The 16,956-nt window shown below is 35.7% G+C and overlaps 1 pseudogene; it reads right to left on the reverse strand.

Moving 5' to 3' along the window:
• Positions 1–8,581, reverse strand: part of LOC108714966 — a 595,011-nt pseudogene extending 586,430 nt beyond the window's left edge.
• Positions 8,582–16,956: the final 8,375 nt, after the last annotated feature.

Here is a 16,956-nt window from a genome sequence, read left to right on the forward strand (position 1 = left end):
AAGCTGCTTGAGCATACATCCAACCAGGATAATTTAGGGGGGTTGATGTTCTCCTGACTCCTGATGTTCTTCTACTAAAAGAGTGTCCCTCTCCAGGGTCTCAGCTGCATCTATGTCTGACAAAGCAGCATCAAATACATCTTAAAAGCTACCTCAGATGAATTTTAAGTGGAAGTAATTGCTAGGGTGCAGATATTAATTGCGGTGAGTCACTCTGCACTCTTGTAATATATAACATCCAGCCAGATTGCACTCCTTACTTAAAACATAGTGTTTATTTGCTTTTATAAAATTCAAATAGAATAGTAGAAAAAAGGTTCCATTAGAAACAGAGTTGGTAACTTATCTGAACAAAGTCCAAATGTTATTGCAACATATTAGCACTCACGCAACGTTTCTGGAATTCCTCCTTCCCTTTTTCAAGTGTGTTACTTGTGCAGCAACGTAAAAGACTCCATGCTTCAGTTCGTCTCGTATATAGTGAATAAAGTACCCCCTCTTGTAAAATATAAGGATATTAAAAGTTACCGAGGAGTTTCATGACCATATAAAAACACGAGGCCGAAGGCCGAGTGTTTTTATACAGGTTATGGAACGCCGAGGTAACTTCTAATATCCTCATATTTTACAACTGGTGGTACTTTATTTATTATAATACACAAATTTCAGTGAGTCATGTGACAGAAATGACATCAGAACTCACCGTTTATAACTGATGACATCAGAACACACCGTTTATAAGGATATAATTTACAAGAAAGATATTCATAGCTTTTGTGTATTATATATATATATATATATATATATATATATATATATATATATATATATATATATATATATATATATATATATATATATATATACACAGTATAATATATAAAACTGTAGTATATACATGCATACATAAGTCTCTATATAATCATTGTATTGTATTGTATTATTCTGCCAGCCAACAGCAACCATATAACAAACAAATATACAAGACACTTCTGCAGAAAGAAGTAAACTGTTAAGGGAAGAATTAATTATAAGTGGAAACAATATCTGAAACATTACAGAACTGCACAGTTGTCGAAAAAATGAATGGTTCCACTCTGCCAATCTCAACAGAATGATTATGTGACAATCTGCTTAATAAAATAACTTTAATTAATTTAAGATGCCAAGTTCTTCATTTGTATAATCAAAATAAATCTAAATGAACTGCTCTGGGGTATGTTTGAATATAGATATGCACTGAATGCAGCTTGCAGACTTTGGACTGATGTTGTAGAAAGTCGATCCTATACTGTATATGTTTTCTTTACATAAAGAAAAGAACAAATCTCCTTTATGATTTAGATCCAGGTTTACAGTGGTTTCTAAACAGACCATAAAAATTATAACATTGAAGCTGTATAAACAAGCCAAACCGTGTTTTTACTGTAGAACATGAATGTAGTATAAATATTTGTCTTTGCCTTCTCTCAATATCTATAATGAGAGCAGAAAATTCATGCCACATGTTTAGATCGCAATGTGAAACAGAGAAGATTTTAACAATTTCTCCATGTGGATGTCATTCAAGCTGCAAGAAACCTGGATGTAGCTCCACCTTTGCTGTCAAGTATGTTTGACTTTAGAAATGAAAAGCAAATTGTGGCAAAGGGACCGGTTGTATCTGACATTGTCATAGTATGGCACACAGCAAGATCACTTTTGCCTGAGCACAAAAGTGCATACTATTTCATGCATTAATATACAGTTAGAAAACAAAAATAAGCTCCATTATAAATAGCTTTTTTTTATTTTCTAGGTTATATATGAGTGTGTGCAAATAAATTGCTTTCTTTTCCTACACCTTACATCTCATACACATTCTCCTTCTAGGTTGTAAGAGCTAATGAGAATGACCCTCTTTACCTCCTGTATCTGTCATTATTTGTATAGAATCTGATATCTTGAATGAGGTGTCTTCATTTTGGGGCCCCTGTATGCCACATACTTAGGTAAACCAATACACATTGGGCATCAAACTGTTCAGTATACTCCTTACATTCATATTTAGTGTGTTTTAAATTGGTACCTAATGATGTGTGGGAGATAAGATGCTTCAAATTGGAAGTTTTGAGAGGATTTTTGGAAATGTCACCACAATCGCCACATTAGGAAAGGTTTGTAGCATGGTGCTTTGGTGTAGAAACACATGCATATCCAATTTGTTGTAGGGAGAACGTGTGATTTCTGAAAATCTATGGTTTTCAGGCGTGAACTTAATTTTTTTCTACCTTTGCCACCCCCCACAAAATGCTGTAAATGTGTTGATTTAATGGGGTGTCTTCGTTTTGGGGCCCCTGTAAACCAAAAACATTGGGCATCAGACTGTTCAGTGGAATCCTGGCATTCATATTTAGGGTATTTTACCTTGGCAGCTAATGATATGTGTGAGATATGATGCTGTAGACTTGAAACTTTGAGGTCATTTTTCAAAAAATTATAATTTTAGGAAAGAATTGCAACTTGGTAGTTTGGCGTATATAGATATATTTACCTATTTTGGATTTGCCAGAATCTGTTCTTTTTAATTCTAGGGTAAACAAACTTTTTGTGGAAAGATGCTTTGGAAGTTTGGTAGTGTACTGCTTGGAAGTTTTGATCCATATGTTGGTGCACTCAAGAGACATATGACATTCCAAATCTGCTGTGCTCTCGTACGTTAAATATATTATGTTTCCAATATATGTGTTTGTATTATAGCAAATATGTGGGTTTTTTTTTTTCATTTTTTAGATACTTAGAAGCCTATATCTTTTTACAGAAGTGTAATAAATTCTTGCATTTTTTCAAAGCTTAGGTTGTCCTGAAAAAAACAATATATTGTTTTCCTGGGTAAGCTAAAAGACCCTATATATCAAATATAATATGGTTATATGCTATCTAGGAGTGAGTCTCATGCTTGGGTCCAATAGTGGTAAGCAGAAATGCACGTTAACTCACTTCAGACATTTATTAGTGCAAAATCACCCAAATCAATTCAAACAATGTTAAATGATTAATTTCTTACATACCACTTGGCAGTGTATGGGGTATGGAGACAATAATAGGACACTGCCAAGTGGTATGTAAGAAATGAATCATTTAACATTGTTTGAATTGATTTAGGTGATTTTGCACTAATAAATGTCTGAAGTGAGTTAACATGCATTTCTGCTTTGATATTAACGAGTAAACTAAAAGCCCTTCCCAGGAAAGGCCCCTAAAGTGAAAGAGCAAAATGTTCAAAAATGGTCTGGAATCAAAGTAGCAAACCAGCCAAATCGGCTGGCAGTGAAAGGGTTAAGTCTTAAAGTCAATTAAGTTGCGTATTGGAACGATCATTCCTACTTAACAAAGTATTGATATTTTCCCTTGGCTGCTCGAGGGCTTTTCCACTACTCAAGATGAGATTTATGTTAGAAAATATCTTTGTGATTAAAAGAAATCACAGCTTTACAGTTCTAATTTCCACTTTTTAGGGGAATAAAATATCAAGCATCTGACGATTGCTACTTAACCTGGTCATGCACAAGGTATCTCTTTTAAGAACATATAGCAGGCTTGGAAAATACATAATTATCTCTTGTCCAACACTAGCAGTAGGGAAAGAAGGCTAGCACGTCTATGCTGGTTTGGACCAATTTTATACAAAATATTTTCTTAAAGACTAAGTTAATAATTGAAGTCAAGAACTGGTTAGTGGTTGAAGGTCTTCTGGGAGGGCTTAATGCAGCCTATGGGCCTTACTTCTGACATCTCTGCCGAAACATTCTGCACATGTATCATTTTTAATAATAAAGTACAAGAGGGATGGGTTAAAAACAAATTTGTGTGTACAATAAATGTATTCTAGCGCAAAACAACATGAACATTTCAGCGCTCTCATCCCTCTCTATTTGTTAAAAGCCACTCTTTTTTGGTTATATTTATGATTACAAACAGCTCTCCCTTTAATCTTTGGGGAAAAGCTCCTTTTCTACGTTTTCTGCGGAATGACGGTGCTAAAAAAACATTTGTTAGGTATGAGATTAGTTATCTGGAAACATGTTATCCAGAAAGCTCCAAATTATGGGAAAGCCTCTCCCATAGACTCCATTTTAATCAAATCATCAAAATGTTTGAAAATTATTTCCTTTTTCACTGTAATAATAAATAAAACAGTACCTTTTACTTGATCCCAATATATAATTAATCCTTATTGAAGGCAAAACTATCCAATTGTGTTCTACTGATGATTAAATGATTTTTTCTAGACTATGAAAAAAAAAATATGGAGACCTAACTTATGGAAAGACCCCTCATTCGGAAACCCCAGGTTCCAAGCATTCTGGAGAACAGTTCCCATTCAGATTAGAGTGAGCGCAAAATTAGAATCTACACTGCTACTATGAACAAAATTTACAATAGTTATGGAATTTTCTGATATAAAAAAATGAGAACTACCTACATGTGACAACTAAGGGTTCTCTAGTGCTCCATTATGTGTTCGTGTTTGCATTTATGAATGTTAAATATTTTTCTTTGAACAAAACTCAGAGAGAATATATGACATTCACTTCTTCTTACGTAACTTTTCTATCAATATTAAAGACATACTATGGTGCAGAATAGTGCACAGAATGTTTTACCAGGCAGTAATGTAATATTTACCAATGCCTTTCTGATACTCTGTTCTGATAGTTTACAGTCAAATCAAAAAGTTCTTTATCGTGCCATGACAAAATAATATATTTGTTATCTTTACAGATAATTAACATCATGTTAATGGGATTGTCACAAATCACATTAACTTAAATACATACTACTTAATGGCCCTAGGTCCTCAGATCTTCCATGTATGACATGAAAACCAAATTGCATCCATTTTTGCATTTAAATTTGAGTTTTGAACTGTTCTGTTCAGATGGATGGTTCGATGGATGGAACTTGTCCCTCTTACCACACCCTGAAATCCATGGAGGACACAAACAAAATTATGACAAAAATATAAAACAATTATTTTATTTTAAATTTGGTGCTGTTGGAAGGACCAAAAAAAACCCTTAGCTACTAACATCATACAGCATGCATAACTTGGTGATGCTCATTTTACAAAGAATATACTGAGCAGACACAATGCTTCTGGGAAAGTACAGACCAAGAACATAAAGATGAGCTATCTACTTGTAGTCATCAATTCTTGTCCTGTCCTTACCACCTAATTACCAGTTATGGTATTTTTTACTGTTGAGCTGATGAACCTTATGTGGCAAATCTAGAAACAAGCAAATTCTGCTACAAAGTTGATCGCATTTAAAGTGGCCCTTCCTCTGTTGACCAATCAAAATCATTGCTAAATAGTGAATGTTTGCTTATGATTTTCCTGCCTGACTCTACTGCCTCTGAGGTATTTTTTTATGATTAACAATAAATATAGATATAATGAGAGCAATCAAACTTACCCAGATGTTAGATTTTTTTTAGCAACAGCCCTGAATCCATATTTTTTACATAAAATATAATGTAAATTTCAGGCATCCTGTAATTAATCAACCAATTCTCTCCTGGCTATACAGAGCAAGTAATCAAAGTTCAGTAATAACTTATTCTTTCTGCTCCAGCACCTGCATTTCATTTGTTTATTTTCTCAGACTCATAAATCTGAAGCACTGTCAAAGTGCCATAATATTAGTGCAATAATCAAAGTTAATTAGCCCCTCTCAATAAACAACAACAAAGTCATTACAGAGATACAGCAAAAGCCTTTCTTCCGTTTGTCAATGAGCACATGCTGGGATATTTTTTTTCCATCCAAAAATCTTTAGAGATGGCAAATGGTGAAGTTATGCAGAGCTTTTAAGTAGCGAAAGCCACAAGGCAATCTGCTACCACTTATAGCCGGAGATCTGTGAGAATGTGTTTGTGATACAACAGCCACCTGGTACCTTCAAGGGACTCTATACATTCTGCCTTGGCAAACACTGACTAACACTTTCTGTGCTGGAAGGGAAGCCATTCAATACAGTAAAAAATCTAACATCTATTGTCTAATCAAGTGAACCCAGCCAAAAGATATAAAATTCCTTTTTCGGCAAAATGTAAGTAAAGAAACAGTATCATTCAGAAAAGCTAAATAGAAGGTGAATAAAAAGAAGTGGGTGTATTTCCAGTTTGCCTACAATGATATACATGCAGATATCACAAGGGATTTACAAGAGAAATCATAGTAGGTATTTCTTTGCTACATGCTTAATATTCTGACCCATTTTACCATCATTTTTAAGATAATAAAAAAAACTATTCACACAGTGGTGACATAAGTTAGGAAGCCTAATTAACAGTCCATAAATTACCTAAACATTACATTGGCAATAAACTGCAGAATTGTTCACAATAATATTTCATATTAAGTAGGCAACAAATGAGACCTATGATAGATACGGTCTTACTGCTTTGCTAAAATGGCTTTGATAAATATCTGATGGTGGAATAACCAGTGTGTATATGTGCCTAGTTGTAACAGACTCAACACAACAGCAGTATAACATGTATTATCAGCAAAAGCACAGAGAGCAAGTGCAATCTCTCACCACAGTAAGGGCAACCAGCTTCTGTTTCCCTCTATTTATTTGCTGTTAATTAACCTGCAAAATATACTGGTTTTAATATCTGCAATCCCTTTGTGCAGGGTATTTTTTAAACCTGGTCATACACAGTGAAGTCTAATGCACTCACGTCTTCTTTTTCTATCACTCATACAACCAGTATATTAGCTGAGATGCATGGTCTGTCCATTAACCCTTTCAGACAGTAAACATGCAGTGCAGCATAAATCAAAAGGGAACCCAAAATTGTAGAATCTAATATGTCAGTATGTTGGTATTTTTTTTGCCAGCGCCATGGATTCTGTATTGTGTGGTATAAATCCAAAGTATAATGGGTTAAAGGTGCAAACAATTGCAGTGTTTCCACTTTATTATATAATTATTCCATTCTTATTAGTTATTTAGGTCACATCAAAGGACTTGATGGTGGGCAGGTTGCCTCTCCCGAGCTAAAACTGACAAATATACTTTGGGAGGAGATAACTATTTTAGAAACAAAACATAAAGGTTCTCCAGGGCATAAAAAGAATATGACAACAGTAGCACCTATAGCATAGCTCCCAACTGTCCCGTTTTGCAATCTCCTGCAATAAGGAATTCATTATAAAGAAATATTGAGCTTAGACAAGTACACAATTAAAACTGTAATACAAAAAGGGGTTAGTGTGGGTTAGTGCAGTAGTGAAAACCATGTCTGGAGCTCAAATGTCCATGTCTCAAAAGCACTCAAGAATAAGTCGGCTTGTATTCCAACACCATTGTTAATGCATTTATTTCCACTGCCAAGCTCTTTTAAGAATTAGAAGAGACTTATATAAGTGGAAATTTAGGCAAAATTAGGTTTGCCTAATGGTTAAAAGAAAATATTTATTGGTTCCAAGTGTAGCAGTCTTACCCACTCTTCCAAAATCTTATGCTTGGCTTCATTTGCCTTCTGCAAATTTCTACAAGCCAGAATCACAAGCGCACCATGTAGGGCCAAGGATCTTGACGTTTCAAATCCTGACAACAAAGAAGTTAAAAAGCAATAATTTATTTCAATACAGAAAAAACATGTGGTATAGACAAAAAGTATGAAAGCAACTGTGTCTTAAAACAGATATTATGTTTTTTTCTTCTGAATTTTTACAAACTTTTCTGGAACCAGTTTTGCAGACCAAACTTCAGTGAAAAGCCTGTAATTCATTTGTGCTTCACTGCTCTCAAAACAAATTTTATAAAAGGCATGTTCCAAATTTTTTCACTTCATATTGAAGCATATGGAATTAATCACCATTATAATTTTCTTATAGAAAAGTACCGTATATACTCGAGTATAAGCCGACCCGAGTATAAGCCGAGTATAAGCCGAGGTACCTAATTTTACCTACGAAAAGTGGGAAAACGTATTGACTCGAGTATAAGCCTAAACACAAATACAGCCCTGTCTCCCAGCACATTCCGCCAAAGCGACCACCCCAGCGATCAACCAGACTTTTTTGCAAAGTTGATGGTGACAGAGAATTGCCAAACGGATCACTCTGTGCATTGTCCCACTGTCCCACTACCATGTGCAGAGAGTGCTGTGTGATATTGCCATCACTGTTAATCTTTCGTATAACCAACAGAGGGCACTGTGTGATATTGCCATCACTGTTAATCCTTAATATAACCAACAGAGGGCGCTGTGTTATTGCAGTCACTGTTATTCTTTCATATAACCAACAGAGTGTGATATTGCAGTCACTGTTATTCTTCCATATAACCAACAGTTGGTGCTGTGTGATATTGCAGTCACTGTTATTCTTTCATATAACCAACAGAGGGCGCTGTGTGATATTGCAGTCTCTCCCCAAGCGAACTGTTGGTATAGGAATGATTAAAAGTGACTGCAATCTCAGCTACTGCCCACTGATTCGAGTATAAGCCGAGGTAGCCTTTTCAGCACATTTTGGATGCTGAAAAACTCGGCTTGTATATACGGTAATGGCCTTGCTCATGTTGGCAAGACTTGCATTACAGGTAACATTATACCTATAGAAAGGGATTGATAAATTACCTTCAGAGAATACGTCAGTAAATGAGAACAATAAATAAGACATATAGGGGGTCATTCATCAACACTGGGCAAATTTGCCCATGGGCAGTAACCCATGGCAACCAATCAGATTGCTGCATTAATTGTTCTACTTTCATCTGGCTTTAAAAAGCTAATGACTGATTGGTTGCTATAGGCAACTGCCCATGGGCAAATTTGATAAATGTTGATAAATGAGCCCCATTGTATGCATAACTCACATACACATATATTATGCTATAGGAGGTTACAATTGGATGTTGTATCATATATATATATATATATATATATATATAATCATTGATTGCTTGCTATGGGTTACTGCCCAGGTGCAAATTTGCCCATAGATTATAAATGAGCCCCATGCAAATGTTTAAGCTTCCATGATCTCCATGGTCTCTTTCCCAGAAAAGGATTAGCGCTTATCTCTAGACGAAGTTTGTCTCTAGATTTCACTTTACACTACAATGAACTTTTCATCATGAATTTTTACGTTTTTTTTTCTCCATAAACGTAATCTGGCCTATGTCCCAATGATAGGTTTCCACAGAGTCTCAAAGTCTCAAAAGCAAAACAAACAGGTACTAAATAGACAGTTTTTATTTGCAAACAACAAAATTAGATTTCAGAAGCAGTATTAGTTCAATAACAACAAAAAGACAGCAGAATTACAAACCTTCCCATGAGTGTAAACTGTAAATCATAGATCATCAAATCTTTTTAATGAAGAATGTTGCAAAACATTCTAAAATTACACAAAAATGGATTTAAATGTATATGGTGGAATGTAATACACTGCAACCATATCAAGAATTCAACAACAACAAAAAAAGAAATGAATGCCAGGGGTGAGGGGTGGAAGTATGTTATGCAGTGCAGAACTAAAATTGCTCAGCTCAATCAAGAAACCTGCTTGAGACATCACAAATGGCATAGGGTAATATTCTACAATTTCTGGTGAGTTGTAGCACCACTGGCAGACTAATACATAAGGTAAAATGCAGATTCTACAGGTGGAATACATGAGGGCCATTTGAAAGGTGCCAGCCCAGAACAAAATATATTTCATGTAAATATATATATATATATATATATATATATATATATATATATATATATATATATATATAGACATTCACACACACTCTCTATGGGAGACAGCCTTTCCATAATTCTGAGCTTTCTGGATAACAGGTTATATATATAAATTACACAAAGTTTAACCCCAGCACTCCAATATAGAACCCCAAGAGAAACATACACATACTATACACATACAATTGTATATAGTATGACAATTGTAATACCATATAAATGCAAGAAGTAAAATGAAAATCTTCAGTAATAGTCCCTAGCTTGTAATGCAAAAGTTCTGCTTGATGCTGGTGAATCAGGGTAGTGTTCCCTGCCTAGAGTTGATCCTTTTGCATATAACAAACAGGTGATAGAATTACTTATTCAGTGCTCCACTTAATCCAATAAAATAAGTGCATGTGACACTTTTATTCATCTTGGCCTCACTACAGAGGCAGGTGTATAAAGAAACAGCTCTTCCATGGATCTCTACAGAGAAGACAAGCAGAAAATATAGTGTTGAGTTAGCTGGGATAACTGAATAATTCTAAACACACTGAGGGAACTCTATTTGGTTTTCACAGCCCCCCAAGGGACCCATTCATTGTTGTGTTCTGTACTATACCTCAAATAAAAGCATTCAGAAATTAAGTGTGGTTTGCAGGACTGATGAAGAAACCATATGTTCCCTATTAAGCAGAGAAAGACAGAATGTATAATTATGCAGTTTAATGTACTTTGCAAATATCTGGAATTACTCTATGTAAATACACTTAAGTGATTTGGAATTATGACAATCTCCACAGATTTTTGGCTATGCATTTCTGTCATTAAGCTCCATTACTTGAAGAGCACCATTATCAAACCAAACTGCCAGTTACAAAAATGAGAATAATCAAAACTGAATATACTAGCAGAACAATCAAAACAGAAATGTAATATTTTAACAATTGTGTATAAATTGGCCATCAGTTCTATACAAGTGAATCTAATGAAGTCAAACTTAAAGAACACTTAAATGTGCAGCCTAAAAACTTAGCTGTACAGGCAGCCCTTATGAGTCCTATTATGTGGACATTCAAGTAGCAAGTGCGCAGAATGTAAGAAATTAGAATGCGAAGCTTCAGACTGCTAGACAGGGGTTTACATGAAAGCATAAGTGGGCATGAATGCAGCTGCATCTTTTGTAGACCTGTACAGACTCAAGATGTCGGATACTTTACTCTGAAGGAGCATCTATACATATGGAAAATTTTGCACTTCTAAAATGTGTAAATCGAAAGCACTGAACAATTGTATCTCAATCAATAATTACATGCATGGATAATTTTAAAGGACAAGGAAGAGGTAACAACTCTGGTAACTACTCCAGAGTGTGGGTTAGACCAAGCGCTGGTGATTTCTTTCTGTGTTTCATATCTGGTGCTGTTGTCTTTCTTTTTTGGTTCGAGATATTGCAATAAAAAAAAAAAAGAGTAAATAAAAGGAAGTTTAATAAATATGACTTATGTTGTATAGCTAGAATACATCAATAAAGATTTTACAAACACCCTAAAACACATATGCCGGTGGATTTCTTAAAGGGATACTGTCATGGGAAAAAAACATTTTTTCAAAATGAATCAGTTAATAGTTCTGCTCCAGCAGAATTCTGCATTGAAATCCATTTCTCAAAAGAGCAAACAGATTTTTTTATATTCAATTTTGAAATCTGACATGGGGCTAGACATTTTGTCAATTTCCCAGCTGCCCCATGTCATGTGACTTGTGCCTGCACTTCAGGAGAGAAATGGTTTTTGGCAGGCTGCTGTTTTTCCTTCTCAATGTAACTGAATGTGTCCCAGTGGGACATGGGTTTTTACTATTGAATGTTGTTCTTAGATCTACCAGGGAGCTGTTATCTTGTGTTAGAGAGCTGTTATCTGGTTACCTTCCCATTGTTCTGTTATTAAGCTGCTGGGGGGGAAAAGGGAGGGGATGATATCACTCCAACTTGCAGTACAGCAGTAAAGAGTGATTGAAGTTTATCAGAGCACAAGTCACATGACATGGGGCAGCTGGGAAATTGACAAAATGTCTAGCCCCATGTCAGATTTCAAAATTGAATATAAAAAAATCTGTTTGCTCTTTTGAGAAATGGATTTCAGTGCAGAATTCTGCTGGAGCAGCACTATTAACTGATTCATTTTGAAAAAAAATTTTTTTCCCATGACAGTATCCCTTTAAGGAAAGATTGAGAGTTTATTTTTTTACAATTGAATAGCACAGTAATCAACCCTAGCTTCTGGGAATGCAGATGTTTGACTAAAACAGAGTAATGAACACAATATTCAGATGTGTGAGCACAAAATATGTTGAACAAAGCAAGTATTAATTTCATTTTTAGTCTGCCGAAGAACACTTCAGTTTTATTTTTCCTAATTAGACAAAAGCTGCCAAGTATAAGACAATATCATTATGAGAATTAATCTATAATGTAATACAGGATTCTATTAGTTATATTTTCAGTGCTAAAATTCAGAACGTGGAATACAGCACCAGGCGTTTTTTGCTCAGCAACTGACAAGGCACTGGTGAATTAAAGCACCAACTTCAACGTATGCCAATATAATCTTTAGATAAGATTTTATAAAGCACTTGACACTAAATAACGTTAGAGATGAGAATTTAAAACTGCACATGCACTTTCCCCTAATCTATGTGCAGCAGAATTCCCCCATTTACTGCCTCCGACTTCCATAATCTCATATAACATATATAATCACTGCTCCTTCCCCTTCCCCTAAATTCTCGCCTCTCATTCATAATTATTACAGTTAACGTGGTCTTCTAATAACTTCTAATAACTACAAAATAGCAAAGATTCAATGTATTTTAGTACTTCACGAGGAAAATCAGATTTGATTCCGTCAAGTATCCGCTCCTGATTTTCTTTGTTATTTACAATTTTCTCTACATCAACACCAAATTCAAAGGCATTTTTGTGTGATATATACAGTAATAGTACATTTAAACAACTTTTTGAAGTCTTTCTGTGGTGTTAGTCTGGGACATATAGCTTTACCGCTAGTTGCAAAAGCTGCCTATGCTTTCTTTGTCTCTGCAACCAAATCAAGCCTTGTCCAGTTGTCATAACGTCTGTATTTTTGCAAATTCAGCTTAATATACAATCTTCTTACTCATCTCATTCACTTGCCTAAGAAGAGTATTCATGCCATTTTTTATTTTCCGACATAACTGAGGTATCAATGGCATGATCATCACATTTGGTTTGCTCATTATATATTAAGCATATAGTAATATATATATAGTAATATATATATATATATATATATATATATATATATATATATATATATTACACCTTCACATTGGACTGCACCCAGTCATCCTACATTCTCATAGACATGAGTGCTGGCAGATTTGGCTCTGGTGTGTTTGTGTATGTGTACATACACTGATACACAAGCACAAAATGTTTTTGGCAGCACCATAAGGATTTTCTATAACTTGAGATATATAGCTTGAAGGTGTTAAACACTTTACACTGTACAGCACTAATAAGACAAACACCAGGATCATTTATTCCAAAGTATTAATGTATGATCATTTACTGTAAATTGCTTAAAGCCATTTCATGAACAATGTGGGCCACACCAAACCTCGTAAAATAAACTGTAAATTAGAGCAAACTATACTTTTAAATGAATATCTACTAAAACACCGAAAGAGAAACGTTGCTTTTATAACTAGCTGTTATGATGGTTTATTGCCAAGCCATTAACATGAAACGGTAGAATATGAAAGAGCTCAAAGATGTTATTTCACAGGAGGACAGTGAAGATGTACAGAATAGCCAGTGCAGGCACAGATTCTCAAAGGAGTATGTTCTTGAGGCAATAATGTTTTGCAAAACCCTATAATGAATTTCAAGTGACTGGCCTGTAAATCTCAAGAGGCAGGAATGACCTGAGGCTGGCTGCTGTTCATGCCATAACTGAGGTTCAATGAGTTCTAATCTGACCCTCCAGTGACAATTCAGTTTAAGAATAGGGATGTAGCGAACTGTTCGCCCGCGAACTAGTTCACGCGAACTTCGACCGTTCGCGTCCGCCGAATGTTCGCGAACGTTTGGGAACGTTCGCATTTTGAGTTCGCGTTCGATCTTTCGACCATTCGACCGTTCGAACGATTTCCATTCGTTCGAACGATTGTAAGCATTCGATTCAATGAAAAGCATTCGATCGAATGGCTTCGATCGTTCGATTCGAATGAAAATCCTTCGATCGAACGATTAAAATCCTTCGATCGTTCGAAACGAACGATTTTAGCGGTGTTCGAAGTTCGCGAACTGTTCGCGAACGTTCGCATTTTTTGCCGGTGTTCGCGAACGGCGTTCGCGAACACCAAATCGGCAGTTCGCTACATCCCTATTTAAGAATAGCAAAGAAAAATGCAAAGCCTGATATTCTGGTGCAGTTCTTATGGACACCTCTGTATTATACAATAGAAGCAAAATCAAATGTGTACATAACACAAAACCCATGCAATACACAATTTGTTATAGCCGTTAAGCTCTCATGCCATGTAAGAAATAACTAAAAAAAGGCATAGCATTGTTTTTTCAACCTCGGTAGGTAGGTATTTGATCAGAAATTTTACAGGCTACAAACAATATTTTCAGTTTTTTTACACAAGCAGGGTTTCTAACACACATAGGGGCAAATTCACTAAGATGCGAAGTTGCGCCAGGCGCAACTTCGCCGCACTTTGCCGCACTTCGCCAGGCGTAGTTTCGCCAGGGCTCCGCAAATTCACTAAAATCCGAAGTTGCGCACAGGGGTAGCGTAAGGTTGCGGAGTTGCACTAGCGTTGATTCGCTATATAAAGCGAAGTTACGCTAGCGAAGGCTAATTTGCATACGGCGCGAAATTCAAATTTCAATGGAGGAACACGTATCTGCACTACAAATGCCTAGAAAACCTTCAAATCAGCAAATTAAAATTTTATTTTGCCCTACACATGTGCCCCACTGTCTAGGTATGTTGCCATGAGTCAGGAAATGTAGGGGGGAGGAAGGGGAGCCCCAAAAAAATTTCGATCTTTTTCAGCCTATCAGCCATCATGTAGAAAACACGCCAGCGTTTTTTGGGACTTTTTTTGAAACAATCCCTATCTACTCTATTGCGCTTCGCCAGGTCTGAGGTGTCGAAGGAAGTCTAGCGTAAAAGGTAGCGTTCAGTACACTGCGCAAGTTAGTGAATTTGCGTAGTTTCATCGCTAGTGAAGATTCGCCTGGCGTAAGGTTGCGAAGTAACACTAGCGAAACTACGCCAGCGTTCGTTAGTGAATTTGCGCAGTAGCGAAAATGCCAAATGCTAGCGAATTAACGCTAGCGTTCGGCGCTTCGCGGCTTAGTGAATTTACCCCATAGAGAGCAGTGATGAAGAAGCTGTAGAAGATAAAGCTGCCATCTTCACCAAAGTTGTTTAAGCATCTGCTGCTTCCTGGAGGTATGCATATATGCAGAATATTCTTTTCAACTATTAGGAAATATGTTTGCAATTAACAGGAATAAAATATCCCAAAATATATTGACAGCAGTCACATCAAAATGTCTTTCCATCAGTCACGTATTTCCTCCTTAAAAAACACAAAGGAAAAAAAAAGAAATTTGGAAAAACCATTTTAGACTGCATTATTTCTCAAACTGAAATTGATACCAGTGATTTAGAAAATATGGCAAATCCCACATGAGGGAGAGAATAGCAAATGGTTTAATTTGAAGTTGGCAAAAGTATAAAAGCTGCAAAAGATAAAACGTCAGCACCAAGCCAAGAAGCGTTTAGCGCAAACTTACACAAATCACTCAAATCTGATCTGAAGATCCACAGCAGCAGCAAAAGAGACTGCCAGCAACAAAATGAACAGGCATTATCCTGTATTCGCGACAAAGGAGATTAACTCCTTTTCTACTCATAAAGCCAGCAGTCAGTCTATAGGGTTGCTAAGCAGATGTATGCTTTAAGAACATTTACCGTACCACTGGCAATCCCTTGCCTGGCTCAACAGCTTTAACTTGAACTTGTGTTTAATCACTGTGATCAGATAATGATGTATTTTTTTCTGGCTAGTAGTGATACCATAGGCTGATATGAACGATCTTGAGGCTGCAAAGAAATGGCCTTAATTATATTGCTATGGGTTATGCTGGAAAATGATTTCCTAGTAAAGCAGTTGTGTTTAAATGCAAACAGAAAACACGGAAAGACCAAATGACAACCAGCAATGAACACTCCATAAGACTGAATCAGCACCAAACTTCTGCCTTGAGAGCTGAAAAAGAATTGTTTATAGATTCATCAAGTAACGTTGCAACTTCTGTATATGCTTGGAATTGGTAGATAAAAATGTCTTGTTAACATTATAATAAACCTAAGCAAAGGGGCCAAAACAACAATTAATTTCTCCAGAACAGTGAAACGGGTCTTTGTTAATACCTACTACTGCTACAAAGATAATAAAATTGAGAAAGTCCATCATTATGTTTTGCTAAGAAAGCATTGATCAAAATCTCTACATGGAATATACATGGCAATCCCAAAAAGCCAGAAATGTCAGTTTCATACAAATAGGAAATTTATCAGATTATCGAAAGAAATCCATAGCAAAAAGAACGAAAACTGTTGAGAATCCTGAGGGTAAAAAACATGTTCCAATTGTTAAAGGAACCGTATGCCATTGACTTCTACATGATTAACAGGTTTTAGCTGGCGTATTTTCAGATTTGGATTTTTAGCAGCTTCAGAGCATAATACATCTCAAATTTTTACGTTTTTTCTCTAAAAACGTGGACCATAAAACTTTGAAAAACGGTGGCGTAATACACCACAAAAAAAGTCTTAAAGTCTTAAAATTAGAATGACTTCCACTGGAAGCAATATAAAATAATGGCGGCAAATCTGGAGTTCACATGGATATTTTACACAGCTTTTTACACCTTTTTTTCTGCAAATCTCATTGTACACAGCATAATAAATATTCCCCTTAGATTATGTGTCTGATATTATAATGAAATGCCCTAGCTTGTGCATACATGATTGCATAAAATTTAAACTGAGATTTTCAAGGATAGCCAATAAGGTATTGTATTCTCTAAATATTAAAATCTTTAAACTGTCCTTTATTTTTTATACTGGTGTTTGTATTTTAGAAAAGTACACC

This window comes from Xenopus laevis, chromosome 4S, assembly GCF_017654675.1.
Source record: "Xenopus laevis strain J_2021 chromosome 4S, Xenopus_laevis_v10.1, whole genome shotgun sequence".
In the NCBI taxonomy this organism is placed as follows: domain Eukaryota; kingdom Metazoa; phylum Chordata; class Amphibia; order Anura; family Pipidae; genus Xenopus; species Xenopus laevis.